Raw genomic sequence first — 27,948 nt, 5'->3', positions numbered from 1 at the left:
GGGCCGGGCCGGGCGGAGGCGGCGGGTGCGGCGACGGGGCAGCGCGGGGGGCTTCTCCTCACGGCGCCGCTCCGCTGGGGAAAGCAACCGCCGCTCTCGCGGGGTGACGGGGTTCGGCCGGTACCGAACGTCCACACACACACACGCACGCACCTCCCTGAGGTAAAATATCCCCCACACACACACCCCAGCGGAGCCTCCCTGAGGTAAAACCAGGGAAAAGGAAAAGGAAACCGGGGTTCAGCCGCCCCCGACCCTCACAGCGGCTCGCGGTGCAGCCGGTGCCGAGCGCTCCGCTCGCCCCGTTCCCCTCAGGGCGCGGCGCCAACGGCCACAGCGGGGGGATCGCGCCTGAGGCGGCGGCCGCAGCGCCCCGAGCCCGGACCGAGCCCCCCAGCACCTGAGGGGAGCCCCCCGGTCCCACCGGCACCCCCGGCCCCGCTCCGAGCCTCCCAGCGCCACCAGCCCGCGCTCGGCTGAGGGAGACCCGCGAAGAGCTGTCAGCAGCGGCCGCCTGCCGAGCGGCTCCGCGGTTTCTCCGAGTTTTTCAGAAAACTCCGTCCTGCACTTGCTGAGTGCGGGCACGTGAAGCAGTTTAACCCTTGCTGGGGTTTAAGTTATCACTCGGTTACCCGCTCAAGCACGCTCGTTACAGGCAGAGGGTAGAACTAATTGGAACATGTCTCATTAGGTAAGCTAGTTTACGTCTCAATGACTTGATTAAATTGATGCAACATTCTGCTATAAGCAAAGGATGGGAAATTAGAGCCTCACTTATCTCAGTAATGTCTCTTTACTCTGCCCCACGTCGTCTCAAGCAGCCTTACAAATGTCAAAAAAGCCTTTCCCCCTGCCCATCCCTACAGCCAGCTATTTAAGGAACGCAGCAAGTACTTGAACACGTTAGGGTTTTGCGTTATATCACAACGTAACTCCAGTTCTACACCTAAATCATAAATCACATGCTTTTAATTTTAAAAGTACCGGAAAATTGTGTTTTGTTTGAATTTCAATATCCCTCCACGTTTCAAGCAAAATCTTATAGTTTTGTTCTGTTACATAAGAATCAGTAGACAAAACCTGTTCCTCTTCTACCACATATTACTCCTAGAAAATAGAACTTCAGGAAACAGGGCATAAGTGTAACAAAATGATTTTTTAGAAGTCTTGATTCACTTGGTAATTTTTCAAACCTATTATGCCTATAATACAAACAAAAAGTATTTATTTTTAATCTCATCACCTTTTAAATCTGTATTGCAAATAGGTAATGCAGTGGAAGCTCCTAGGAAGAATGTTACTTTTTTTTTAAAGAAAAAAAAAAAAGGTATTTAAGTATACTTGCATGAACTAAGGACTATCATTGTATTAATTTGTATTTCAGTAATTACATAAGAACCAGATGTGAAAACTGCACATTGCTTTTTATGCTCATTTTAAAGCTTAAGCAGTCCCTAGCTAGAAATAGTAATCATAAAGAAATCCTAAAATAAGTTGCATATAAAACATCTACAGTTTTCCACAAATACTGAATAATTTATTTTATCCAACTAGCAGACATAATGCAATGACAATAAATAAATAGCAACACACTATCATAGATTTCCTTTGACCTAAAACACTAACTGAAAATGAAATACCTGGCAGCTAAGCAAAAAACAAGGCAATTAAATATGACTCTCCAATGAAAAGCAAAGTACAGAAGACATTCTGAACTATAAAGAAAGAATGCTCAAGTTTAAACTTATCCTTAATTGACCTTTGCATTTCTAACCCCACTACAGGCTTCAGAAAAGCGCAGAACACACAGAATGGACAATAACATTTAGATACAAATAGGACAGCATGCATTAAGACAAGTTTTTGGCCTGAAGCTCTTGGCTTCATCGGCTTTTATTATTTTACCGATAAAACAGATTTTGTAGCAGAATTTGATTAGTCTTCAAAAAATACCTAAATTAATTTGCTAGTGAGATGAGAAGTGTGATTTGAAAGCACGGATATTCCAAATCAATTTGACATCAGCACCAACTTCTGTCAAGGTGATAATAGGAAAAGTATAGAACTTTTCTGAGGCAGGAGTTTAAACAGACTGATAGATATTTCTATTTTACCTTCTTTTCAGTTAGGACATGTAGGTATATTTTAAGTTTTGCCATTTTTGTAGCATTTACCAAAATGCTTACATTACATTTGTAGACATCAGTACTTTGCTATGACAGTTGTCAGTTTAAAATTGGTATCCTGTTTTGCATAATGACCAAAAGGCTTTGACAGCTCTCAGTAAAAGATCAGTAAGCGTAAATTTAGTTCTGGAGAGAAGTGCTATTTTCTTCTTTAATGCTAAAAATAATAAATAAATACATTTATACTAAATTTTAACATACAGAAGATGAACCATTATCTGCTATGTTGTTTGTCTGGTTTATTAAATGAACAAACAACATGATAGACAAGCATAATCCAGTCCATCTCTACTTTAAAGTTGAGAAAGTGTATGGTATCTGTTCTAAAAAGTGAAATTTAATGAACCGGAAGGAAGCTGAAATGTAAAAGAAATACAGAGATTTGAATTCCCGGTGTTTTTTGTTTGTTTTTACAAACTGATTAAAATAGTTCTTTGGAGTATCAAAGAAATGCCTCTAACGCTATGTTTTTGCGATCTCAAAATAGTTAAGCTCTACTAAACTGAAAGAAGTTTGTACAACAGTTTTAATATATCAGCTGTCTGGATAGGAAATATAAGCTGATTTCAATATTCAGTCAAAACTACTGGATTAAGATTATGTATTAAGGGAGGAGATCCAACAATTTGATCTATGTAGCTACAGGCAGGGGTCTCTTGTTAGAGTATCTAACTCAGATTTATGAAGCCTAATTATTTAACTTGCTATTTTTGTTTCCAAGTTCTATGCAGCATTTAACAGGTTTTTACAAATTTCAGTATTTATTTTTGTGGTTTAAAATTTCTCAGAGTCAAAAAAAAAAGACTTTCAGTAGTTTATTTAAACATGAGTTGTCTTCTGAACAGGTGCCTAATATTGTCTCCTGTTCCAACAGTTCAACCTTTTTTTTTTTTAGTAAGGAGGTATATTATAAAAAGGCAAGTGTAATATAAAAGAGCTAAAAGTTGAAAACAAGTATAGTACAGAGGCTGATTTGTATAATATAATGGCTGATATTACATATATGAGTTTTCTGTTTTAGTTTTATGGAGCGCATATTTATTTGAAAAAATAGATCTTCACAGCAATAGCCAGTAGTAGCAGTGAACATATGATGTCATTCCACACTCCAGCCTCACTGGAAGATTACTTACTTGCCTTCCCCCAAAAAAAAACTGAATCCAGAGTCAAGCTAGGATTAGAAATCCCAGTACATTTGACTCTTTACATATATGCATCTTCTCTGGCCCTACTTCTCTTGTGCCTACTTAGAACTGTAGCAGATTTTAAAAGTAGAATATGTTAAGGGTAAAACATTTTTCTCACTTGTCAACCATTTAAAAAGAGTTTTTACAGAAGATGCTACCATGTTTTCATAAACTGAGGAATAGGCTGTGTACACTAGATTATATACTAACTTGTTTATCCATAAATATTTGCAATTGGTTATTTTTTTCCACTCAGCCTACTTTATACCCAGTTTCTACTATTGTAGAGCTCACTCATCAACTAATTATATAGCAAATTTGATAAGGTGTTTTTGGTCTTTTAGCTTTGTTATGGTTGACTACTCTGAACTGATAAAAAAAGTATTACTGCCCACCCCTGTTTTCAGTAATCACATATTATGAAATAGCAGTTTGGGAAATTCCCATCCTTTGTTTTCTTTCCATAATTTACTCTTTGGAAAAGTATAGGTGGTTCTTTTGTTCTATGGTAAGAGATGATGGATTCTGTAAGCATATTCCTGGTTTACATTTGCTAATGATTCTTCTGTTCAAATTTGATTCTCAGCTATCTTTTTGTGCTTGTTTATGTTTCATATCATTACAAATAGCTAAATTCTTTTAAGTCATCGTGGTCAACTAACTGGAGTTTGGATTAAAATGAAGTAAGTGCAGGCAAATATGACACTAGATGTTCTTCATTTTATGAAGTTTCACGCTACAGTAGTAAGTAGGCACATTGTAGAAATTACCTTAACAACATAAAGATTTCAATCATAAATGAACTGGTGTCAGTCATAGTAAATTTCACCTTATCTGATGATGTCAGCTACCTGTTATAAAAGAAATAATGGACCTGTTAAACATGTAAAGCATTCAGATACCACACTACAAAGCTGGTACAAAACACCTGTGATAACTTCTGGCAGTTTCTGAAAGACAATTTAATGTCTCATAGCTCTGGTATCTCAAAGAATGATGTGGTATATTCACTCAGTTATTTTAGGCATTCACAGTTTAGATGCAACAGGTACAAAGCTTGTCTGAAGTTCTTATTGAATCATAACTTGAAGTAGTGACCAAGTGAATCACTGTTCCTCACTTCTTGTCTCTATCAGGAGAAAGTGCTTTGTCATACCCACACACACATTTTTTTGTTTGTTCCTGTAGTGAATGGGAAGGTACATGTACTGCATGACCAATTCTTTTGTTACTTATTTTTTGTAAGCACCTTTAATTTACACTTTGGAATACAAAATAGAGCAGAGAAGGGATAATACAACACCTGATCTTCTATTTCTGTTCCCACTCAACATATAGAGGGTAGAAGCAATCCTTTAGATTCCAAAGCTGCATAATTTTATATCTCAAAAAAAATCACTGATAAAATAGGAAGCTCAGAAGCATTAAACATGAGCATTTTTTCCACCATAAAGCCCATGACAGCTAGTCTCATGAACAGTACCTTATGAGAAATGTCTAGTAAAGCAGCCTAACAAAACTACCTGTCCTTAACATTCAGAACAGAAACACAGAAGATGACAACAAGATATGAAGTTCCAACACTTTGTTGCAAGTGCCCATACTTAAAATTGGATAAAGGATTACCATCTGATCAATGGGTTTCACATTTTACAACTACATGAAGGAAGTCACAAGACAGCATTACCTAGTGTAAAATAAAGTTAACAAAACAAGACAGGCTGAAATGAACAATAGTTCTGTCATTTCACAGGCTCTGAGCACAAGACTGTGGTTTTATAGTGTGCTGCCTTCATTAACAACATTGTCTTAAGATACTACAGTCCTGCTCTCTGCTCTGCCGATTTGTTCTCCTTTTTCAGATCACGTGAATGATTGGCACGTGGCTGCTGCCACCTCAGGGGTCTGGGATCTGTGAGCTGGGACACTGACACCAGATGGGACACGCCTGGCCAGGTGTGGCAGGAACATTCTGGGCAGCAAGTTGGCTGGGCTTATTAGCAGAGCTTTAAACTAGATTCAGTGGGGGAAAGGAGATGTAGTTCTGAGTGACAGGGAAGAACCAGGGAACACCAACACTTTAGGAAGCAGCAGGGAAATACTTGAGAATTGTCCTAAAGGAAATAGGGAGGGCTCCTCTAAAAAGGTGATGTGGCTGAAAGCCCAGCTGAAGTGCCTCTACACCAATGCATGCAGCTTGGGAAACAAGCAAGAGGAGTTGAAAGCCACGGTGCAGTTAGAAAACTATGAGCTAATTGCTACCACAGAAACATGGTGGGACAAATCACACAACTGGAATACTGCAGTCGAGGGCTACGAACTTTTCAGAAGAGACAGGCAGGGAAGGAGGGGTGGTGACGCTGTCCTCTACGTTGAAGAATTAATAGATTGTGAAGAGCTGCCTCTGAGAAAATGCTACAAACAGGTTGAGAGCCAATAGGTAAACACCAAGGACCAAACCAATAAAGGACGCCTTGTGGTTGGGGTGTACTACTGGCCACCTGATCAAGGGGAGTCTGTTGACGTGTCCTTGCTTCAGCTGCAAGAAGCACTGCACTCATGCTCTCATCCTGATGGGGGATTTCAGCCACGCGGATGTCTGCTGGAAAAGCTACGCAGCAGGCTGTGAGCAATCCCGGAGACTCCTGGAATGAGCTGAAGATAACTTCCTGGTGCAGGTATTAGACAAACCAACCAGAGGAGAAGCGTTACTGGACCTGGTGCTCACCAGTGCAGATGAACTCATTACAAAGGCTAAGACGGGAGGCAGTCTGGGCAGCAGCGACCATGCCCTGGCGGAGTTGCTGATCTCAAGAAATATCAGCCTGGCAGAGAGCAAAGTCAGGACCCTGAACTTCCAAAGAGCAAACTTCCAGCTATTTAAAGACCTAGCGGATGAGGTTCCCTGGGAAACAGTCCTTAGGGCAAAGGAACTGATCAGAGCTGGCAAATTTTTAAGGACGCTTTTCTTACAGCGTAAGAACTCCCCACCTCCACTTGGTTGTGCCCCTCTGCTCTGCCCTTGTGAGGCCCCACTTGGAGTCCTGCATCCACGTGTGGGGCCCCCAGCACAAGAAGGATGTGGAGTTGTTACAGTGGGTCCAGAGGAGGGCCATGAGGATGACTAGAGGGTTGGAGCACCTCTCCTGTGAAGAAAGGCTGAGAGAGCTAGGGATGTTCAGCCTGGAGAAGAGAAGACTCTGGGGAGACCTTACTGCAGGCTTTCAGTACTTAAAGGGGGCTTATAAAAAGGCTGGAAAGCTTCTTAAATGGGCAGATGGTGATAGGACAAGAAGGAACGGTTTTAAACTAAAAGATGGGAGATTTAGATTAGATATTAGGAGGGAATTCTTCACTAAGCGGGTGGTGAGGCACTGGCACAGGTTGCCCAGAGAGGTTGTGGCTGCCCCATCCCTGGAGGTGTTCAAGGCCAGGCTGGATGGGGCTTTGGTCAACCTGGTCTGGTGGGAGGTGCCCCTGCCCATGGCAGGGGGGTTGGAACTGGATGGGCTTTAAGGTCCCTTCCAACCCAAGCCACTCTGTTTCTATGATTCTCTGTAGCAACACTGCCCCTTCATTCATATCAGGACACCTGCTTATGAAGCTACACTGAACACCAAGTTGGGAATCTGATCAGATACTTCAACAACTCAAGAAAAAAAAAATTATATAAATCAGAAGGAAAAAACAGTAAGAAGACCTGTGCTAGAAGTTGTTCTTCACGCTACAGCTTAATGCCAATGCCCTCTTCCCTCACGTGATCCAGTCTGTGAAAGCCACAAAATTCTGGAATGATAAACTTGTGCAAAAAGGATTTGAAAGTGACCAAACTACATGCAATTTACTACATACTTGGGACAATAAAACTGTCATATGCTACATATTTGAAAACCTTGACCTATGAGACTAGTGTCTGAGCTAGTCTACACATGAAGCATTAATTATTTTCTTACAGGCTGGTTACAACTGTGTATGGGTGGGATTTTATAGTTTCTATTACATACAGAACAGGCAACCTTTTTCCACCTGAGTGGAAGGCATTAGACACCATTTTAGCAAAGTAATCCTGCTTGGAGAACGTGTAGGACCAGTCATACATATGCAAAAGTGAAGTCCAGCATCCTCAGGGTAACTGTCTAAACATAATCCTGGAATAATCAATTTACTGCAGGCAGAATTGAAAACCCAAGCTGAACCTGAAAGGTTGTGCCACTGAGCTACATCCAAAAGAGGAGGTAAAGCCAGCAGCAATCAATTCTTTTTCTGAAAAGAAAAAGCTTACAGAGGAGCAGCAAAAGCTATTACCACACTTCTACTTGTACAACTGGAGCTAGGATCTTCAAGACATTGCAGGCACTCTGCCTCCACAGGAGGAGCAAAAAGTCTGCAAGAGGCACTAATGACTTACACCTCCTTCTAAAGGAGGATTATTATTTTAAACAGTCAGCATTTGTTCTAAGGCAGACAGAATGGTAAAATAGTCTCTATCTGCCTAAGACATCTGAAAGCACAAGCAGTTTGCAGGGTATGGGTTTTTGTTCATTTTTATTTGTTTTGATTTAGGGTGGTTGTGTTTTTTTTTTCCCTTCCCCTGGCACTGTCCAAAAGGAATTAGCTTCCTTTATATGGCTTGTTATTTAGGAGACTTAAGGTTTTGTGTGTGTGCAGAAAGCGAGTTAAGATGGTAGCAGTGGTTGTCAGATACAGCAGTGCTAAAGAAACTAAAATTACTTGTGCTGAGACTCTTCTATATTGAAAGAGATATCTTTCCCTTTTTAAGTTCTTTTGAAGTTTTAGAGTTCAAGATAACTATTCTGAATCCACTTAGTGTTATAAGAAATTATTTGGAGTTTCTCCTTTATTCTTCAATTCTGTAATGTATACTCCCTCCAAAATACAAAGCTAGACACACCTTGAATTCATGCTCTAGTCATCTTTTCCAGCAAATATTCCACAAAATAATATCTAAGAATGTAAAATGTAACTCTTTAGTGAAGTTAAAAATAAATAAATTTAAAAAAGGAGGGGAACAAAAAATCCTGAAATGTCTGACTTTATGCTCTGTTCTATAGTTTGGAATATATCTATTCATGAGATGATCACTAGAAAAGAAAATGAATTTGTGGTTTTCTAGAATACCAACGCAGTAGTTGATTAATTTTATTATGAACTGGACAACTTACATGAAATATACAATTCCCATTGTGAATTACCTGATGCTCTACTTTTTTTTCACCTAACAGTTTCTCTCTTTACTGAAACTGTGGTGTAAGCTGAAACTTTTAAACTCTTCTATAGTTATCCACAATTCTCATCTAAGTTGAACGAGTACTTTCCCCTTCCTTGAGTACTTCTAAGTTCAATGCTGAATATAAAACTTAGTAACCAGACCAGCAGATTAACACATCAGATGTTGACACTGGTCCTTTTTTTTTCCTTAGCACTCAGCATAAGCACTTAATTTCAATAGTATAATTGAATTTATAATATTAATGGAAATATGTTTATAAACTACATTAAAATAATGCTCCTACTTTAGAAGGAGGTGTAAGTCTTTAGTGCCTCTTGCAGACTTTTTGTTCCTCCTTTTGTTCCTCCAGAACACCTGCAATTTATTTTTAAATTTATTTTTCATTTCAATTCTTCCTATTCCACTAGCAAATGACTGTAAAGCAATTAATTTTAAAAAGTAACAGTAAAGTTCCAAAATGAAATAGTTTATTATGAATGTAAAAAACTGCTCTAGTAACCACCACAATCTCTTGTATTTGGCTGCCCTTATGACATTCACTGAAGCTTATAGAAGGAACTGCATTAATGGGATCCTAGGCTGAGCTTGTAGAAAACAGCACTTTGATGCTCCTTTTTCCACCCCCCCCCCCCGAAGTCTTTTAAAGAAGAAAAATGAAATTTTAGGACTTTTTGAGAAGCTCCTAATTAAAAGGCACTACCTATGTAGTCCTTAAACTTTGTTAGTCTTTTGGGCATTTACAATACATTGTTACCACATCATAGGGTTTCTGCAGAGGCACCCAAACAAAGAGAAGCTTGTGTGTTACCCCTCCAGTTAAGCAGATACCAATCAGGTGCTGTCATCAGGCAAGAGGAGTTTACGTTTCAGTAGAAGTTTCAGAACTTAAGAACAATAAAAAAGCAACTTTATCCAAAACATTTTTGATTCTGAAATGCAAACCAATAATAATATTAGAAGTCACTATTCATTCTTTTGTCATGCTAATTATTCTGGTAATTAAATACCAGTTAAAAAAAGCCACGGTAACTGAGATTTGAACTTGGCACACATGCTACCCACCCCTTTCGTAAGTATGAACTTCTGAGAACACTGGTTCATAACACACACTTACTGAGTCAAGTGAAGTTCATCACATGATTGTGCATTTCCAGTAGAAAGGCAAGAATCTTATCCTTTTCTTGCTGGAAATGCAGAGGATTGGGCTCGCCAAAAATAATAATAAAAAAAATTAAGATCACCGAATTAAAAAAAAAGAAAAAGAAACACACCAAAGCCACCAAACACAACTGCTAATTCATTAATCAAAGAGCTAAGTATAGATTACTTTGATATTCCACATAGAATAAGCTGAAGGGCTAAAAAGGTAGAGCAAATATAGAAATTATGGTTATACTTAGGTTTAATGGTAGGCACAGCGATGAACTCTACCTTTAATCTGTCAACTGACCATTAAGTTAGGAACAAAAAGCCCCCACGCCACTACGCAAACCTTAGGCTGCCACAATGTCCACACACTGAGCTGGGATAAAGGGATAAAAGAGTGTACTGGGGCCAAGCCATGTTCATTGCGTAACTGGAGAAAGTTTACTGCCGTAATTGTTAATTGCATGGCCCTGTGCATGTATTTGCAACTTTATTGCAAATTCAATCCCCAATTTTCAATGATTCTACCTTTTTAAATTTTGTTCTTAAAGCATTTACTTTAATACCTTACTCTCCTAGGATAGAAACACTATCTTCCAAGTTGCTTCAAGTGCTTCAGACGTTCTGGACAGAATGATCCAGTCCTTGCAGACCTTCAGAATCATATCGCTGATGTTAAATAAGGCAGAGTTATAGCCGATACCTACTCTATCATGTCACATGCTTTAAATTGTAATTCCTGGTTCAGAATGAAAGTTGTGTATCTGCTTGCCCCAGGCAATTCAGGAGAGCACTGATTTATACCTAGATAGGAATTAGCTAGATTTCACATTTTTGAGGGGCAGGAAAGTATACTTGCCTCTTGGAACGAAGAGGTGTTGCCCAATATACACATTTAGAGGGAAGGAGCAGCGGAGTGGAAGTTAGCGGCAAATCCAAGCTTTTTTGTTTGGTTAGTTTTGTTTGGTTTTAAGTGTCAGTGGCCCTACCTACCCACCTACAGTATGACTAAACTCAAATTCCAGATCAAAGTAATAGGATCACACTGTTCCTGAAAGGAATGAACAGATCCTGAACAGATGCTTGTGAAATTCTGGGTTGTTACACTTAAATTCTAGCGGCTAGTGGAGTTTGTAGGAGAGTTACTGAAAATATATTAGGAATATAGTAAAGTCACGTAGATGTAACCAAGCATCTAATATAGGCTATACCATTTTTACTTAGAACCGATAAATTTCTCCAAAGAAGAAAAAAAAAGACAAATCTCTCATCTTTTGGATTCTGAAAGTCTGAAACTGCAAGACTAACATTTAGAAAATCTGTAAACTGAGGGATGTTTCACGTATAGACACGGGATCCTGAAGTACAAGTTTTTTTAGTTATTTTTAATGGTTAGTTACCTTGATTAGCTTTTGTCTCCTCAGTCTTCAATTTGAGGATTTTTATGGTACTTCTGGATTTTTATTAGCTTAGGAAAACACTAATTATTCCAACCTCAGATATGGAATCCTTTACATTACACACTGTATTTTGATTTATACTTCTAAATTAAGCATAAGAGAGAACACTACAGAGATATTGTTTGTCTTTGGGATACAAACTAATCATGATCATATTTATATGCAAGCATTTGTATACATGCTTCAGAAGGCTCAAATTAATACCACTCTATTAGTGGAGCACATAATGAACTGAGTTGGAATATACATATCCAGCAGAAGAGGCTAGATCTGAAAACAAAACCAATTGACAAGACTGTTCGGTGATATTATATATGCATATGTGCGTACCTGAGTGTGCGCGTGTGTGTAAATGGTTCTATCAGAGGCATGAAAATGGAAAACTGATAGGGTTAACCTGAAGATACATTGTTAGAGGTCTTTCAACATTTAGAGAATGCAAAACACTTGTGGGAGTTTGGCAGTTGTTGACAGGGAAAGTGTTTCAGTTGAGAAGGATAAATCAAGTTGCCCTGAGAAGAAAGAAGAAAGTAGATTATTTTCTCTATGCCTTTAACATATGTGGGCTCAGAAAACCGAAGCTGACTTGATACAGGCTAAGGGGTTGGTCACCCTGTGTAGATTACATTCTGTGTAGCCACAGAATGGCTTGGGTTGGAAGAGATCTCAAAGACCCTCTGGTTCCACCCCCCCTGCCATGGGCAGGGACACCTCCCACCAGACCAGGTTGCCCAAAGCCCCATCCAGCCTGGCCTTGAACACCTCCAGGGATGGGGCATCCACAGCTTCTCTGGGCAACCTATGCCAGCGCCTCACCATCCTCTGAGTGAAGAATTTCCTCCTAATATCCAAACTAAGTCTACCCCCTTTTAGATACTGAAGTAGTCTTCAAAATAGATCAGGACACCATATATATTTCAGGTGTTCTCCTCAAGTCCAGTGTAAGGGCATCCTGAGAAACACAAGCAAGTGGAAAGCAGTCTTCACAAATTATTTAGAGTACTAGTTAAGGCTCTCTCCCTCGCTCCAATACAGATAGATACTTGATTCTCTTAAATAATGTGTTTGTTTTATTGTTGTCTGGCACTCTCACCTTCCAAGAGGAGACGGACCACTGCCATTAACACAGGGGCCTGTGCACAAGCCAGCTACAGGTCACAGGTGCCAAGTTTGCAGAACTTCATCTAATTTGTAAGCAACTCAAGAAGGCTGTTAGCACAGAAGTACATAACCTAATTAAAATAATGTACAAGTAAAATTAAAAAAAAAACAAAGAACATAGAAGACAGGTTGGAAGACAGTTTCTCACATTAAAGTAGCTCATCTGAAAGTATCCTTGCCTAGAATTTCTAACCTGCTATGACAGCAGATTTTTAGCTGGGAAATTGATTCAGAGATGACAAAAGAAATTAGAACATGTTTTTGTGGAATTCTCATTCTTTGAGTGCTTGTAAATGGATATGGGCCAGAATATGTGCACGTGGAGTCAAATATAAACTGTTTTCCCCTCTATCAAAAAAAAAAGCTGATTGCATATTCACAATTCAAAGAAAGTGCTGCAATCAGTGTTGAATGTCATCAAGGTATTCTGCCTTGTATGGACACCTTTAAGACCATCAGAAATAACACAATTGCTCTGTATTATAACATTTTGAAATTAAATTTTAATTTTTCTTCAAGAAAAAACTCCCTGAACCAATACATCAGGCTATAAGATGCTCCGTCTAGGCCTGGCATTAAAGAAGATGAAAAGCTGCCAGGTGAAAGGACTCTGAGGAAATTATTCTCTTAGTCATCACATTGTATCAGCAGCACCAAGATTCCTAGTAAACAAATATAAGACCTAAGGGATGCCTAGAGTGCTGAAAGGCCCAGAGTTGAGTCACCTATTTTTCATCCTGTTTGAATAAACATGAAAAACTCCTCCTTATTTCTGTTAGCGAACATTCAAGCTGCACATACCTCTAAGGCCAAGGAGATCTTGCTTATGTTTAGCAAGTTTGTTAAAGCTCTGAATAGGAGAGAGGATTAAGAACTAACTTTTCATTACCTAAATCACACACATGTCAAGGTGAAAACAAATATTAGGGTGTGGAATTTATCTGATTAAGTATGGATATTCACATCTGAGCTAGTCATACTAGGCAGGTGGAGATCTGGTCAGGATAATTAGTGAAGTTTAAACTGTTCTTCACCTCCAAATAGATGCAAAATATTTGGGTTATTATTTGTAAGATATGGAATCTTCAACCTGTTTCTTTTCAGCAATTACGTTACAGATTTAACAATACCCATCTAAAGTCAGTTAAAGCAAGTTCTACATTAAGCGTTTATGATACAGTGATTCCAATTTACTCAGAAGCATAACTTACTGTTAATCCACTGAAGCATAAGTTAACACCATCTTACGGGCTTGTTACTTTGACATCTAGCCATATGTTTGTTCCCAAGAAAAAGCAAAATGGAACCTGACACAAAGAGGACTGCTCTGGGAGGAAAAAGTCCTTGGTTCTGTTCACTATTCCTGGGTTTTCCTACATTTTGTTTTCTGTTGTACAGTATTGTATGCCTCTGAGCAGCCATCCATTTACCATCTGGGATCTCTATAACAGTATCTCAATTTCCTGCACAACCAGTGAGGATTAGTACTCACAAAATATTTAGCAGTTCCCTTTTCTCTCTCTGTTGTTTATAGGGGAAATATTTAAGGTAGGTAAAAAGAGTCATTTTTAGCAAATGTATGTAATTTTTAATCACTTCAGTGCCCACTTTAAGGGTCAAATTTTGCACACCAATTTTAGGCTCTAGCTATTATCAGTAGAAAAGCTTATGAACAAAACATCCTATTAAGGAAACATATAGTACTGATATATTATCTTGCTGCCAGGGCCAGTGGTAATATGATATACTCGAAACATGACTTAAGAATCTAAAGAAGCCCTGGGGAGCTGAAACCGCTGTTTGTATGTGTCAAAAGCGTACACGATTGCTTTGTTGTGAACAACAGCAAATCAGAGAAATTGTTTCAAAGCACTGATTTATTTTTTTCCCCACCCACGTATATTTACTAAAACACTTACAATCCTAGATTGTCTCCTGGATTTGGACCTCTATTACAACATGAATTACCTTCTTGAGCCTTTTGATAAAAGAGGAAAAACATGAAGAATGCTAGGTGGAAGGATGCTTTAACCTTTGGACGCAGCTTCCTCTGACGCGTAACACTGAAGAGCCATACTAGTTGCAGTCTGGAAGAGGCATGGAAGAACGAGAGTCTGGAGCAAGACAGACATCCTTTGTTCACAGCTGGGAAACAGGTTACCCTTGAAAAAAGTTTTTTAAAAAAGTATTCACTGCTATGATTTGATGCTGACATGTATGATGTGGAGTACTACAGATAACAAGGAAGGTGAGAAACAAGATCCTATGTCAGATGGGTTTATAAAATAGAGAAGCCTCTTTTATTCCCCTTTCCTAAACCTTGTTGAGTGTTGAATCAAAGGATCAACTAATAGTTTAAAACCTTCAAAAGGGAACAGCCAGGAGTCAAAGCCATCAAGGTACGTTACCACGTGCAGGAAAAGAGGGAACAGTGATATATGGAGTGAATACATCGGGAGGTATGGATGGCTGTGATTTGAACTGAGTCCCGGGTGATGTTCTCTTACACCACTAGCACACATCTGGGGAGCTGTCTTCACATCGTTATTGGCTAACTTTGGAAGCTGGTTAGATCTGCCTGGGGTCTGTAATATACATCTGCACCTCTACAGCCAGACAGCGTTACTTTCTGTCTCTTACTTGAGTATATAATACTAGTAATATTGGTAGGAGGAACGTCATGAAGGCACGCAGAACCTATTGATTGATCACAGGTCCAGCTGATCGGTCAGGATGGGTTAATATCTTAAAAAGACTATTTAGTTTATGGTAGGATGCTATACTTCAATTAGTTTTAAGCCAAGAGAGCCAAATATCTTGAAAAGGTGTATGGGGTCTACACAAAGTTTCTAGGTTAAAGGTAAAGTGTATTACAAGCAAATCATATTAGTTTTGCTGTCTAAGAATTGGAGGGGTATATAGGGAAAAAAAATTAAGATCCCCTCCAAAAAAAACAAAACAACAACAAAACCTACAACCTCTTGTGTTTTAGATCCTGATATTCCACAGACAGGCACAGACATTTCAGAAGGAGTGGGGCTGGGAAACGTGCAGTCGAGGCAAAGCCACTCCTCAGTAATGTGTCTTCCAGACATTTCTGCAGAAGATGCAGGAAGTAAATTAGTTGTGACTTAGCTTTGAGAGAACACTAAATCTTAATCAATTCTTATTCCTCGTTGGCAACACATCTGCTGGGAACTGTTTCTTGTTCAACAATGGCTCAAAAAAGAAGCAGGAGAGAAGTGAGGAAACCACCAAGTTGCAAAACATCAGCACTTCACTCCTCTTACCTTGTAACTTCTTGGTAAGAGTGAGAATAGACGCTTTCATAAGATGTAGCAAAGCTGCAAAACCACAACCAATGATAAATAATAGCCCTGCCCGAAGAGGAGAAAATAGCAAATTTCTACGCAGAATTCATATTTTTGCTGACCAGAGCTAAAAGCTGCCTCTCAGCAGCATGATCACTAGCAATCAGTTCGCTTGTGGCCTGCACGCACACACTGCAGTCACAAGAAGTCACCACTTCCATAGTCCAGGATGGCAAGAGGAGCAGAAACATGAAATTGCCTTCAGAAGTTTATCATTTGTTCAATATTGTTATCAGTGAATGAGCAAATTGAACACTGGTCTACATAACCTAAAGAAGAAAAGCAAAGTTGTGTAAGAATTACTTAAATCTGAATGACCCAGAGATTCTCCAAGATTTATTGTTACTATAATAGATTCAAGAAGTGGCTTTACTGCTACTGGTGTAACCTCAAGTGCCAACCTTGTGATCTGGCAACCTGGTTTCAGAGATGGAAAACGTCCAAAATTCTTCGCAGAAGGCCCATAGCTTGATATAACTCTTGGATCTAGGAAAAGTACAAGGCCCTTGAAGACGTAACGTTCATAATGAACCTTCATGGGCCAGCGGGGCTCCATGCTGCAACCAAGACTTGATAAAAGCAGATCTTGTCTGACAGAGAAAAGAGATCCTGGAAGACGACTGCCATCTCGAACATAAATGCCTCTTACTGGAGGAAGGTTACAAGACATATTTACCTAGGACAGAATTAAATTTTACTTCACTTTTTTTGAGAGAGAAGGAGTGAGACCATTACAGACAAGGAGACCATTACTTGAAGCTGCACATCACTTTGCATTAAACTAAATAACTTAATCAACAAACTTTCTTTAAAAAGAGGCCAAATGCATTTTTAAAGATGAAAATGCACAAGAAAAATGTAAAGATGGTTTTCAAATAGTAAAATACTTGTCAAATTTATTCTTTAAAAGCAATAAACATATTAAGGTGTAAGATGCAAAGGTCTGTAAAATTATTAGCTTCATATTACTCCAAAATAATGGCCACAAGGATGCCTTAAAAGCGTGGTGGATTTAACGTTAAATTTATTCCTGAACCTGTTGAGTTTTTTTAATGTACGCTCTGCTCATAGGCTTGGCTGTGTCTTCCCACCCATCTTCTTCCAACATTAATCACTCCTGTTTTCTTAAACACCGAACATGGCTGTTAGCAGAGAGCCTTCTGAAAGATTTGCGCTTGGAACTGAGGTGAGGTGTAGATTGTAACAAAAGGAAAAGAAGGCAGAATGAGATATAGATAGATGGATGGATCGATTGATCTGTGTAAACTAAGTGGAGCATGAGAACAGGGAAGAAGAAACCCACCCACTCCAGGTGAATCCTCTTTCCACTCTGAAGAAACGGGTCACGTTTCTCCATTCTTTACAGTCCCCTCCCAAGCCCAGCTCCTAGGGACAGGGGACGTGGGAGCCCAGGGGAAGGAGGCCCGCTGGGGTCGAGCAGCAGCAGCAGCAGCGGCCGGCCCCCGGCCCGAGCTGGCAGCAGGCAGACAATGGGCGAGCCGCACAATGAGCGGAGCGCAGCCTTCCATATTGCACGCCAGCCCAGCTACAAACAGCTCCTCCGCGGCCACCGCAAAATCGCTCGGGGAGGGGGTGGGGCCGAGAATCTCATTATCGAAAAGAAAAAAAAAAAAAAAGATCTTTAGGTGGATGGGGATAAAAAAGGGGGGGGGGGGGGGGGAGGAAAGAAAAAAAACCAGCTCCATTCCACAGAGCGGCGGCAGGGTGAGGTCGTGCCCGCTGCGGGCCGCCGTTCCCCCTCTGGGCACCTCCGGGGCGGGGATGTAGTGGGGCTGCCAGCACCCCACCTGCCCCCAGACACCCCCCCCAGATCCCCCCAAATTCCCCCCGGGTCCCCCCCTCTGCCGCCAGGGCCCGAAACGTGCGGGAGCGCCACAGCGCCGCCGCCGCAGCTCGGCGCAACACAAAAAGGGGCTCACCCCCCCCCCCCCGACCCCCCCCTCCGTGCGAGGGAAAATGCGCCGAGAAAAATGCCCAAAATTACAAAATGTCTCCCAAATGTACCTTTCTTAGGAGGGAAAAAGGCAAAGAAATAAAACGCCCCCCCCCCGCCCCGCCAGCCATCCAAACGGGGAGCGGCGAAACGAGAGCTTTTATATAACTAATGCTCGGAGCTAATTGCCGTAACAGCGCTAATTTGTAAATAAAAAGGTCACGGTTTACTAACAGCCATAACTTCATATAAACCCTGCTATGTCAATCCCCACCTCCGCCATACCAAGGGCAGTTTCCCCCCGTAGTTTAGACCAAAGTAATCCATCAAGAGCCATCGCAAATGGCATTTTAAACTCTTTTCGCCACGGCCACCGCCGCCGAGCAGCGACATAATGTGCTGCCGTGTGGCTCAGGGCTGCATTGTATTTCTAAAGACGGGAAAACACTCGGCCGGGGCTACGTTTGTTACTCGGTAAGGAAACCACCCCCCAGATCAAAAGCCAGAAGGAAAAGCCAAGTCCATCTCAAAAAAATACCCGAGTTCTTCCACCCTTAAATCGAACTTAAATCGTTGGTAAGCTCGGCGTGCATTAAATTTTAAAGAGGAAACAAAACTGACTTTAGCAATTGTCGCTATTAAGGAGACATCGCTGGGTAGAATACACACGAGATCAAAGCTAAGAAAAATACAAGGCTCTGTTTTGTTCGCCAGCACAAGACAAACCGTCCACAGCACGAACACACGGGAAAAAAAAATAAAAAATAAAACCCCACGAATATTTTCGCTTAAAACCCCAAACTTACCTTCGGAGAAGGCAGCCCTTGCAGACCGCCTGGAACAATATGGACCGCATACTCGCTCTCCCACCGCCAGCCACCTCCATGCCGCAAAGGGCTCCCCGAACATCCTTAAAATATTTCGCAAATGCAAAAAAAAAAAAAAAAAAAAAAAAAGTCAGACTTTCTCTCCCACCCCCCCCCGGTCCCTCCCCCCGCCCCCGCCTGGCTGGAGGGCGAGGAAGGCGGCGGCTTCCCCGGGCTCTGCGGGCGATGCCGGGGGGGAGCCACCGGGGTCACAACTTTGCCACGGTCGCCCCCGGCTCCCCCCCCCCCCCCCAACATCTCCACCGCCACCGCCTGGAAAAATGCGGCGTGCCATTTTCCAGCCGCCTTCCAGCCACCCAGGACCAAAGTCTAGCGCTGGATTTCGGTGACACTGCAAAACTACGGCTCGCTCCGCGCAGCCCACCCCCGCCTCGCCTCCCCCCCCCCCCCCCCTTTTTTTTTTTTTTTTTTCTTTCCCAACGCCAGCAGCCGCCTCCCGAGAACGAATAAATAGAGGCAGCTGGAGCAAATAACACCGAGACTTCGCCCTTCTCCCTCCCTCTGTGCCGCCCCACCCCGCCGGCAGCCCCGCAGCAACTTGGTGCCCGGGAGCGCATCCCTCGGCCGGGCCCGGCGGCGGGGGCACCCCGGGGCCAGCCCCCGGCCCCGCCGCACCTCAGCCCCCCCCCCCCCCGGGCGGCTGGAAAAGCCCCAGTCATGCCCGAAGCAAAGCCTGGGAAGCGGGAGGCTTGAATTCCCAGCGAAATCCTCGCTTTCCTTACGCGCGGAACCACCTACCTTCCGCGAGAGCTAAATTAACGCTAAATTCACCGGGTACGCCCGTCACGGCGGGGATAGTTTTTCCATAAATGCCGTTTTAAAAACCCCTCCTCGGACTGACTGACAGAATTCTACCATGCTGCCCACAAACAAAATGGCTGTGGCACCGAGTTTTTTGGTTCCTCCCACCGTGCCTCCCCCTGGCCTCCAGGAAGTGGTAGAAAATCCAAAATAAAAATCGGCACGAAAAAAGTACAATGTCGCCCCAAAACTCCGGGCGGCACCGCCAGGCACCGGGGCCGGGGGAGCACCTTCCCCGGCGCCGTACTTTCTCGAGGATTTTATTATTATTATTATTATTTTTAAAGGGCATCAATCACTGGAAATTTACATCCCTGTGTAATTCGAACTTCCTGCTTTACATATTTATAAGGTCTTTCACCTATCTTGGCAGGCGTTCAGCTGAAGTGGGTTGGGAAATTCGATGCTGTGGCTCCAGTTCGGGAGCTGAGTCAGGTACTCGGCTGCTGGAAGGCGGCTGGCAAAATGCTGGCAAATTCTCACACTTCCAGGGCTCGGCGCGGGATTAAATCGCCCCCGTAGCCTGGAAGTGAGCGTGTAGCCGCAGATAGGACGCTGGAATGGGCATTCTCATCGGGATCGGGAATTTGGGGCTCTTGCACACAGATATCCATTTTGTAATGTTTACCTTTTCGCGTTTGTGGCTCACAGTAACCTCCCCGAGTTATGGTTTCTGTGGAAATAATGTTGCATTTTCCCTTGTTGCACCCCTGTATAGTGTTACGACCTTAAACTTTTCTTGATGTTCACCTTAACTAAATAAACACGGAGGTATGGTGTATTCAAATTAGAGATGATCATAAAAATGTCAATATGTGGTCCTCCATCTCAGCCAGCAGCCTCGCTAGGCAGTAGCAGAGCTCCTCCTGCACGCTGCTTCTTGGGCCCCATAGGGCCTGATTCATTTCCCAGGAGAGTCTTTTCACTGCCTTTAGTAGGAGTCAAGGTGGAGACAGGCTGTCAGACCTGCTGAGCCTGATCCAGCGCTAATTTAAAAGGCTTGAATTAATATTCCCCTCCACTGCTATTCTAAACCTTTTTCAGAAGACAAAAAAAAAAAAAAAAAAAACTGAAATTGAGAGGTTTTGTTCCTTAACCACCTCCTATTTCTAGGCCTTAAATTTCAAAAAATTATCTGTAAAAGAACATAAAGCAAATTTTGTCATAATTGTGATTTGTTTATACTGTCCTGATATCTAGCAGCCTTAATCCTGGATTATGATTATAATAATATACCACACAGAAATATAGGGCAAATAGATAATTCCTGCCCTGAAGAGCTCAAAAGTGTAAGACAAAAGACAGCAGATGGCTACGGACAGATGAGGGAAACAATGAGCCTGTATTGATCAGCCAGGAAGGCACAGTTTGCAACACACCATCAGCCCAACCTTGTTTCTGTGTATACACCATGGGAAAGAAGACATAAGGTGGGATTTGATGAAGAAAATTAATTGTCCTTATGGTTGTTTAAAGAGGACTTCTCCAACAGGAAGGACAGCATGGAAGAAAGCACAAAGAAGCTTGTGTGAAAAAGAAGCAGATGAACTACATAAGTCTAATAAAATTGTCATTAATTTCTTTATAATGACAGAAAAATGATGAGGGGGGATGTAGGCCATGATACCATTGAATATACAAATGTAAAGCTTATCTTTTATATAGGAAAGGTCAGGCAGTGAAAGGATCCAAAAGGCAGGTTGAATGAGAAAAGCATAAACCAGGCCTGTTAGCAGTCAACAAGTCCTAGGAAAAAAATAATATATATATACAGTAGCTTAAATTTTATGGGTTTGAAGAGGTGAAGCTGTTGAGATTCTGTTTTGTTTTGAAATTCACCATGTTTTTGTAGGAATAAAAGTGTTGTTCTTAACCATTACCACTACATGTTGCTCATCTGAAACTCCCGCCTAGCATGTGCTTAGTGAATTCATAAGTGCTATTTCTTGTGGCAGCGTTCATTATATGAACCACTACTTAGTGAGTAAGCGTCACCTCAGGCCTGTTAGTGCAGGTATTAGTACACAGGTCAGTCGGCACCAGGACCATGCAAGCTGGGAAGGTTCCTTCTCCTGTTACCTGCTTTTTGTGAAGTCCTAGCCTCCTTCCAACATCCTGTAACTTAAACGTCTATCCAAAAACACCAGCCCTGATTGGAACGGTGGGGAAGGCAGAAAGGGCCACACAGCTCTGCTGGATGGCGGAGCTACCTCCAGAGAGCTAACCATGGTCTGGAGGACAAGGATGGTATGTGGGCTCATATCCTGCTCTGTTTTATGCAACAGTGTTTTGCATTTTTAAACCTTTTTTTTTTTTTTTTCATTCTTATCCACATTTAATAGCAGCTCTGCAATAGTAGCAGTTGCATATTTGCAAAGTCTGTGTAATTCTTTTGCAGGGAATGCCTTTAGTACAATTATATTTACTATACCAATAAGTGCATGTTAGCTAGTCATGATATAATGCATTTTAGTAAATTACCTTAATAGAGCTAGGCCTTGGTGGATGTCTGTGGATATCGTGGTGTGGCACGGGTGAAAGACTTTGACTGGATTCTTTTGTTGCAGGCTCAGCTAAACTGAACCATCCCAAGTTTCCTGCTGATTTAAAGCTCACCAGTTCTGTAGATGGGCTGCTGTATGGTAACTGTTAAGCCAGCCGGGGTTGTTTTTTCGTATGTTTGAATTCATCATCAATTTTAACTGAAAATAGTGGATATCGAGTGCTAAGTGCTGAGAATTGAGATAGTGATCGAAATGCCTGTTGCAGCTTTTTTATCTGAGTAACTGTTCCAAGAAAAGCTGAACAATACATTCCCATGCCTTAAGAATGGTGATGTCAAATTTTCCCAAATTTCTTGTTGTTGAGACTAATTCCAAAGAGCACCACCATGGTGTATCCAGTCTGCACTTTTTTGAAGGATTGCCCAATGTTTGTGTAAGTGTTCATCTTGAGATTTTACTCAAAACCAGGGAAATAGAGAACCTGTGTGGGAGCAGAGAAACAAACTGGCTATATTTTAAGATGTAAACTAACACAAAAAGTGGCTAAAACTGATAGCATTCAAATAACATTTTCTTACTCAAATAAGTAAAACTACTTCTTAGTCTCTCTGCCATGTAATTGCTTTTATTACTCTTTATCTTTCATTTCCATTAATCTTAATCTTACCCATAAAGATTTAACTCTACTGCCATATTTTCCAAGTAGGTCTCTGTCTCTACTCTTGTAATAAACAAATTACACTGATCTTCTTTTGACAATCTTTTCTTGATGTCTTTATGAAGTAAATTATCAATCCTGTTCAGTCAGTAAATCATTTGGTAGACAGCAATAGCTGGAGGATTTCAAAGTGCTTTTACCACTGGTATGTAAATTATCATTTGTTTTCTTTTCATAAAAGTGGCATTGAACGTTTCTCAGTTGAAAAATCACTAGATGCATAAATATTTTGCATTTCAGTTCAGTAGATAAGGTTCACATAGCTGCATAATTGCTCTTGAAGAATTTAAGAAACCAATTTGCTGTAATTTGGAAAATTCATAAATTATAGCATAAGAATGGATCATTGATGCCTGACTGTATAAGAGAGGACATAAGACTTCCCTAGCTTAATTCTTGTTTTACCCAAGTCAGATATTTTTAAAATGCGTCCAGTCTTAACCGAAAATATATAGTGATTAAAAATCCACCAGTCTTTTCTAAATTGTTAGTGACTCAAAATTTGTCACACACCTTGTAACCTATTAAACCTCTTCTTTCCATCTCTCTCTGTCCAACTTCTTTTTTCTTTTTTTTTTTTTTTTTTGAGTATATGAGGCTCACAGAATGTTTTTCTGTTATAGACGTTACACGATGGTAGTGCTTCTCTGAGTTGTCTCCAGTTTATCAGCAATCTTCATGCTTCACAAGTCATGGACATCAGGAACAGGTGTAATATGCCAACAACAGTCATGCTGTTTGCCACATACTGAAGTAAGGCAATACCTGATCTCCCCAAATTTCCTTTGCTTTCTTGCTGCATTATCATTATGAGTGCCTGCATTCAGTAAGCTATCCAATTAATTTCCATATCCTTTACAGTCAGCCCTTTTTGTTCATACCTCTTATTTCTTTTGTCAATAGGATTGTTGTTAGAATATTGTTTCCCCTCTGTGCAGATATACATGTTGCTCACTTGTGCCCACCTTAATAAACTCATCCAGGTTGCTTTTTGCAAATAACCCATCAACCACTATTTTCCTTTCATACAAACTCATCAGTAATATGGAGCATCAGGAAGGATTTTTTTTCTTCATAATCTCACTTCAAGAAATGTTTTTTCTTTGTTTCAAACAGTGACATTGCTGATTTTCTTTCTTTGTGCTGGGTCCTCATTTTCAAATATTTTATGTTTAGACCAAGTAGATTTAAATTACAGCATTGTCACAGGTGGATGTGTCATTCATCCTTTTCAAATCAGAAGTCCTGCCAGTGATAGTTCAGATGGTTTTAGGATAATGTTCAGTGACAAAAGCTGTGGTAAAAGAGCCAAGTCAATAAAGTTGGAAAAGCAGTTGGTTACAAAAATGCATGGGAGTCTTCTGAAAAAAAAAAAAGACAACAAAACCCATCAACATGGAAGTAAACCTCCAAAACATCTGTTGCTGGTAGTTGCCAAGTTGTGCCACACATTTGTGATGATAGCTTTTTTTTTTTTTTTTTATTGCTGTTATTTGTGCTACATCCTTGTATAGTGGTCTGAAAGTATCTACACAGGTCCACTGTACAGACTGGTCAGCTCATAATCTACATCTTTTTATGCATTAACAATTTTCATGAGTTTTGGAAAGTATTGCTGTAGGAATCAAAATGTGCCATAGAATTAAATCTATGTTCATATGAAAGGTCCTATGTAGTAGTTCTCTTATTAAAAGTTTGCTGTTGCCATAGGATATTAGCACAGATGTATTTCAAAAAATTCTGGTCTTTCAGTTGTATTTTAGTTTGTTGGAGCTGGTGGAGAAATGCTGGACATGAGTTCAGAGCGAAGTCAGAAAAAAAAAATAAAGTTCATTGTAAAATCTTTCTCTTAACTTTGGCAACTGCTTGACTAGCATTGTTCTGCACACTTTCCTTGTTATGTGGTCATGTTTGACAAAAGGTCTCATCAGCCCTTGTCCAGGTCTTGGAATTTCAGGTGTAAGGTTATTCAGTGCTTTTGAATCCGATAAGGCACAGAATATTTGTTCCTCATCCTTGTGTAGAAACTGAAGCTGAAGAAATATTCACTGAGATGTTTACAAGCAGAAGTAACAGCTAAAGCATCTTTTTCACTTGCATGCATTCCTTTTTTATGTCTGCAGTGGTTCTTGTATGAGCATTGTTCACAGACGCTAAGATGCAGCAGTTGCCACTGCTGTTGGGTTGCTTACAGTGTGTTGTGCCAGGCCAAGGGAACATGCAAGTGATGCTTCTGCTTTATTAAATATATTCTGTCGTCTCCTCTCTCAGGTTTTCATTTTCTGATGATTAAGGGGATCCCTTGTGGATTTCATTATATGACCTACTACTGGAGACAATTTCCCCATATGATTTTCTCTACCTAGGAAATTTCAGTAGAAATGCGATTGATTTAGTTAAGGTGAATAATGGCTTCAGTCCATCTGTGTTCAGCCAACTTCCCTGTTGACTTGTTTATGTGTTCAGCACATTTTATTTGTTCTTTCTGAATTCATGTTTGTCATTCAGAATAAAAGGCCACTACTGAAAGCATCTAAGAAAGGTTCAGTCACTCATAGCACTCATTTTTACTTCTGCTGCAAACAAATGCATTGTCTGTATGGCAAAGGCAATGCTGTCACAATTCAGTTTTCTTTTTTTGAAATGTTCTGATGATGTGATATAATGAACAGAAGCCAGTTTAGTCAGCAAAAACTTGATGAGCATAGGAAGAGTATATCAAGGGAAATTTAAGAAAAGCCTATGGTTGTATACAACTTTGAGGATATTCAGGTCTGAGATGACTGAACCAACGTCCCTTACAGTTCCAGATTCAGCAAGACTGCAGTGAACCGCAGTCATAAAAGTTTTAGCTTCTTCTCTTTGTTTAGTGATTTCTATTTCATCTTGGGTACCTTTCACTGAGGAACTAGAATCAGACAGCATAACCTGGTCATCAAGCTCAATGCATTCATTGGGCAGCTCGTCTGGAATTCCAGGATGCAAATGATAAAGGATTAATTCTTTTAAGATATCAGAATACAGTGGCTGTTGGAAAACAAAGTAGTTCATATATATCCCTCTAGTATTATGTCATCCATCATATTGTCAAATATGAAATTACCTATTTGACATATCTGCTCCTCTGCATTATTTTTATTAGCTGTAACATTTCAAACCACTCAGGGGCAAATAAAATACCTGCAAGCTTTTTTTTTTTTTTTTTTTTGGGTGGGGGAGTTAATTTCCATAAATTCTTTCTTGTATCCCTAATTTTTCTGAATGAACATTCTTTGATTTTTCACATTCTTGTAGATTTCCTAGAGATTCTAACTTATAATACATATTTATTGTCAGTTTCCTTATTTTTGTGTTTAAACAATGTGCTTACTATTAGCTTCTTTATTAATGTTAGAAAAAGCTCTGAAGACTATGCCCAAACTTAGCTACCTTGTTGATTATAAGTGTAATCAATCATCAAAAGAAGGTATATATCAGTAGACATACCATGTTGCAGTGATGTGGCATTTTCATTTAATGTCCTGTATATCTTATGTCCCATTGGTCCCAGTTTTGCCTTCCCCAGTCTCCCCACCCTCCTGCATGTGCTACAGATATGATAGTAACATTCATTCCCGTGCTGCTCATGTACGATCAGCAATGCAGTTCTTGCCCTGCTTGTTCCACTCGTATTGACCTTCATGGTAGCAGCATCTCTTAGCAAGGGGCATGAAGAATTTTTCTGTTGTGCCAAAAAAACTTCTCCATAGTTTCCACAAAGAAACAAATATCCAGACCAAAAGGAAGTATTCTAGAGAGTAAATCTAGTACATGTGTTGCCAGCTGGATCACAATACCTACTTACAAAGTAAATTTCCAAGAAATACTGCCAGAACTCATATGGTCTTAGCAAAGATGCTAAGCCTTGCATGCTTAGCCACACAAAAATCTTAATGCAAATGCTTCTCATTGGTTTGTAATTGACACACCTGCAAGTGATGAGCTACACTTCTAACATTGATCATTAAATGTTATAGAAGCCTGATTCACGCTCTGGTATAAAGCAGAAAAATGTGTTTAGTTTTGCCTTACGTCAACCTAACCTTTTGCCTTATGACGTCAACCTTTTGCCTTATGTCAACCTAACGTAGTATGTTGTCAGTCCATAAACGGAAGAAAGGAGAACTTAGTTTATAAATATATGCTTTACCTTCAAAATAATACCTGATTATTTCTTTTAGCTGTCAGGTTCCTCTTCATTTTTAAAACTAGCATGGATTTTTCCGTGTGTGATCATAGAACTTAGCTTTTACCTTATAGCCACTAAATTTTCTCCTGGTGTAGCTTTCCCTAAAATTATTTAGCTTTGAATTGATTAATTTTTGATAATCAAATCATTTAAATCATTTATAGTTTAAAAGTTATTTGCAGACATATTTACTGCTTTATGACTAGAGTTTTTAAGGGGAGCAAATAACAAGATAGTAACTGTCCAGCAAAGGTGTCTATGTGTTCCTTAGGAACAGAAATTCCTTGTTTTAAAAACATTCCTATTTGTGTCATTCAACTATTAAACTAAAATGTTGGAATATAAATTTTAAATAGTTCTCCCGTGCAGCTGAATCCTTTATGTATGAGACCTGAGCGTCCACTGAAATACAGACCACCAGAAGGTCGTATGGCTGGCTACTTTTGTTTTGGCTGGGCAAAACCTGGACAAGTCTCCCTGCAGCCTGTCTCTTCAGTGACCAAGGGCTTAGCAAGCCCCAGTAATTAGGAACTGGACACTGATCTAGCATTTCCCCAATTTAGGCTGTATTAGCGTTAGGACAGAAGCTGTCCTTCAATGTTCAATGTACTGCTGTGCTATCAGATTCTCCCAAAGCTTCATTTCTGCTGCTTGAGAGACCTGTCTGTCCTGACCTGCTCCTCTGATGTACATAGTGACAGTGACTCCTCTCCTTCCTGACTTTCGTTTGTGCCGTAGAATACACTCATATTTTGCTCTTCAGACTGAGTCATCCACTGGTTTTTAATCCTGGGTTACGTTGGATCTGTTCCTGTCTTTAGCCTGGCCAAGTTACTTTAAGCTGACCAGTGTGCTCAGTGCACATGCAGAGGGCTGACTGCATCTCTCCAGTCCTCACTCAGGTGAGATCCAGACTTACACATCTGAGGAATCTTCTAGACCTTTTACCATGCCAACAGGTATTCAGGCTCTTTAGTACTTATTCCTCCACTTACCCATCAGATGACACAGGTTCCCCTTATTTCTCCAACAGTGCCTAACATCCTTCTGTCGTCAGCCAGATTCTCTTAATGCTCTCAGTTCTTCTCAGGGCT

The 27,948-nt window shown here is 40.6% G+C and overlaps 1 protein-coding gene and 1 long non-coding RNA gene across 6 annotated transcripts in view; one reads left to right on the top strand and one right to left on the bottom strand.

Annotated features, from left to right (window-relative positions):
• Positions 1–19,482, bottom strand: part of EPC1 (enhancer of polycomb homolog 1) — a 66,955-nt gene extending 47,473 nt beyond the window's left edge. For 2 of the 3 annotated variants that reach the window (XM_040546923.1, XM_040546924.1), the window contains exons 1-2: positions 19,342–19,482; positions 18,523–18,626 (exon numbers count right to left, since the gene is read on the bottom strand). The gene's annotated coding sequence lies outside the window, so the exon portion shown is untranslated. The remainder of the gene's footprint in view (positions 1–18,522; positions 18,627–19,341) is intronic. The other variant, XM_040546925.1, reaches the window with a different exon arrangement.
• On the top strand, positions 2–17,383 carry LOC121064819. Of its 3 annotated transcripts, none has more exons than XR_005816712.1 (3): positions 2–691; positions 5,236–5,329; positions 14,319–17,383. It is a non-coding gene; the product is annotated as an uncharacterized LOC121064819 (long non-coding RNA). The 3 variants fall into 3 exon arrangements; XR_005816713.1 differs by having other exon boundaries at positions 1,268–5,329; XR_005816711.1 differs by lacking the exon at positions 5,236–5,329.
• Positions 19,483–27,948: the final 8,466 nt, after the last annotated feature.

This window comes from Cygnus olor, chromosome 2 (assembly GCF_009769625.2).
Source record: "Cygnus olor isolate bCygOlo1 chromosome 2, bCygOlo1.pri.v2, whole genome shotgun sequence".
NCBI classification, from domain to species: Eukaryota; Metazoa; Chordata; class Aves; order Anseriformes; family Anatidae; genus Cygnus; species Cygnus olor.
Note: the sequence above shows the minus strand (reverse complement) of the source record. Positions and strands in the feature narration are given on the sequence as shown.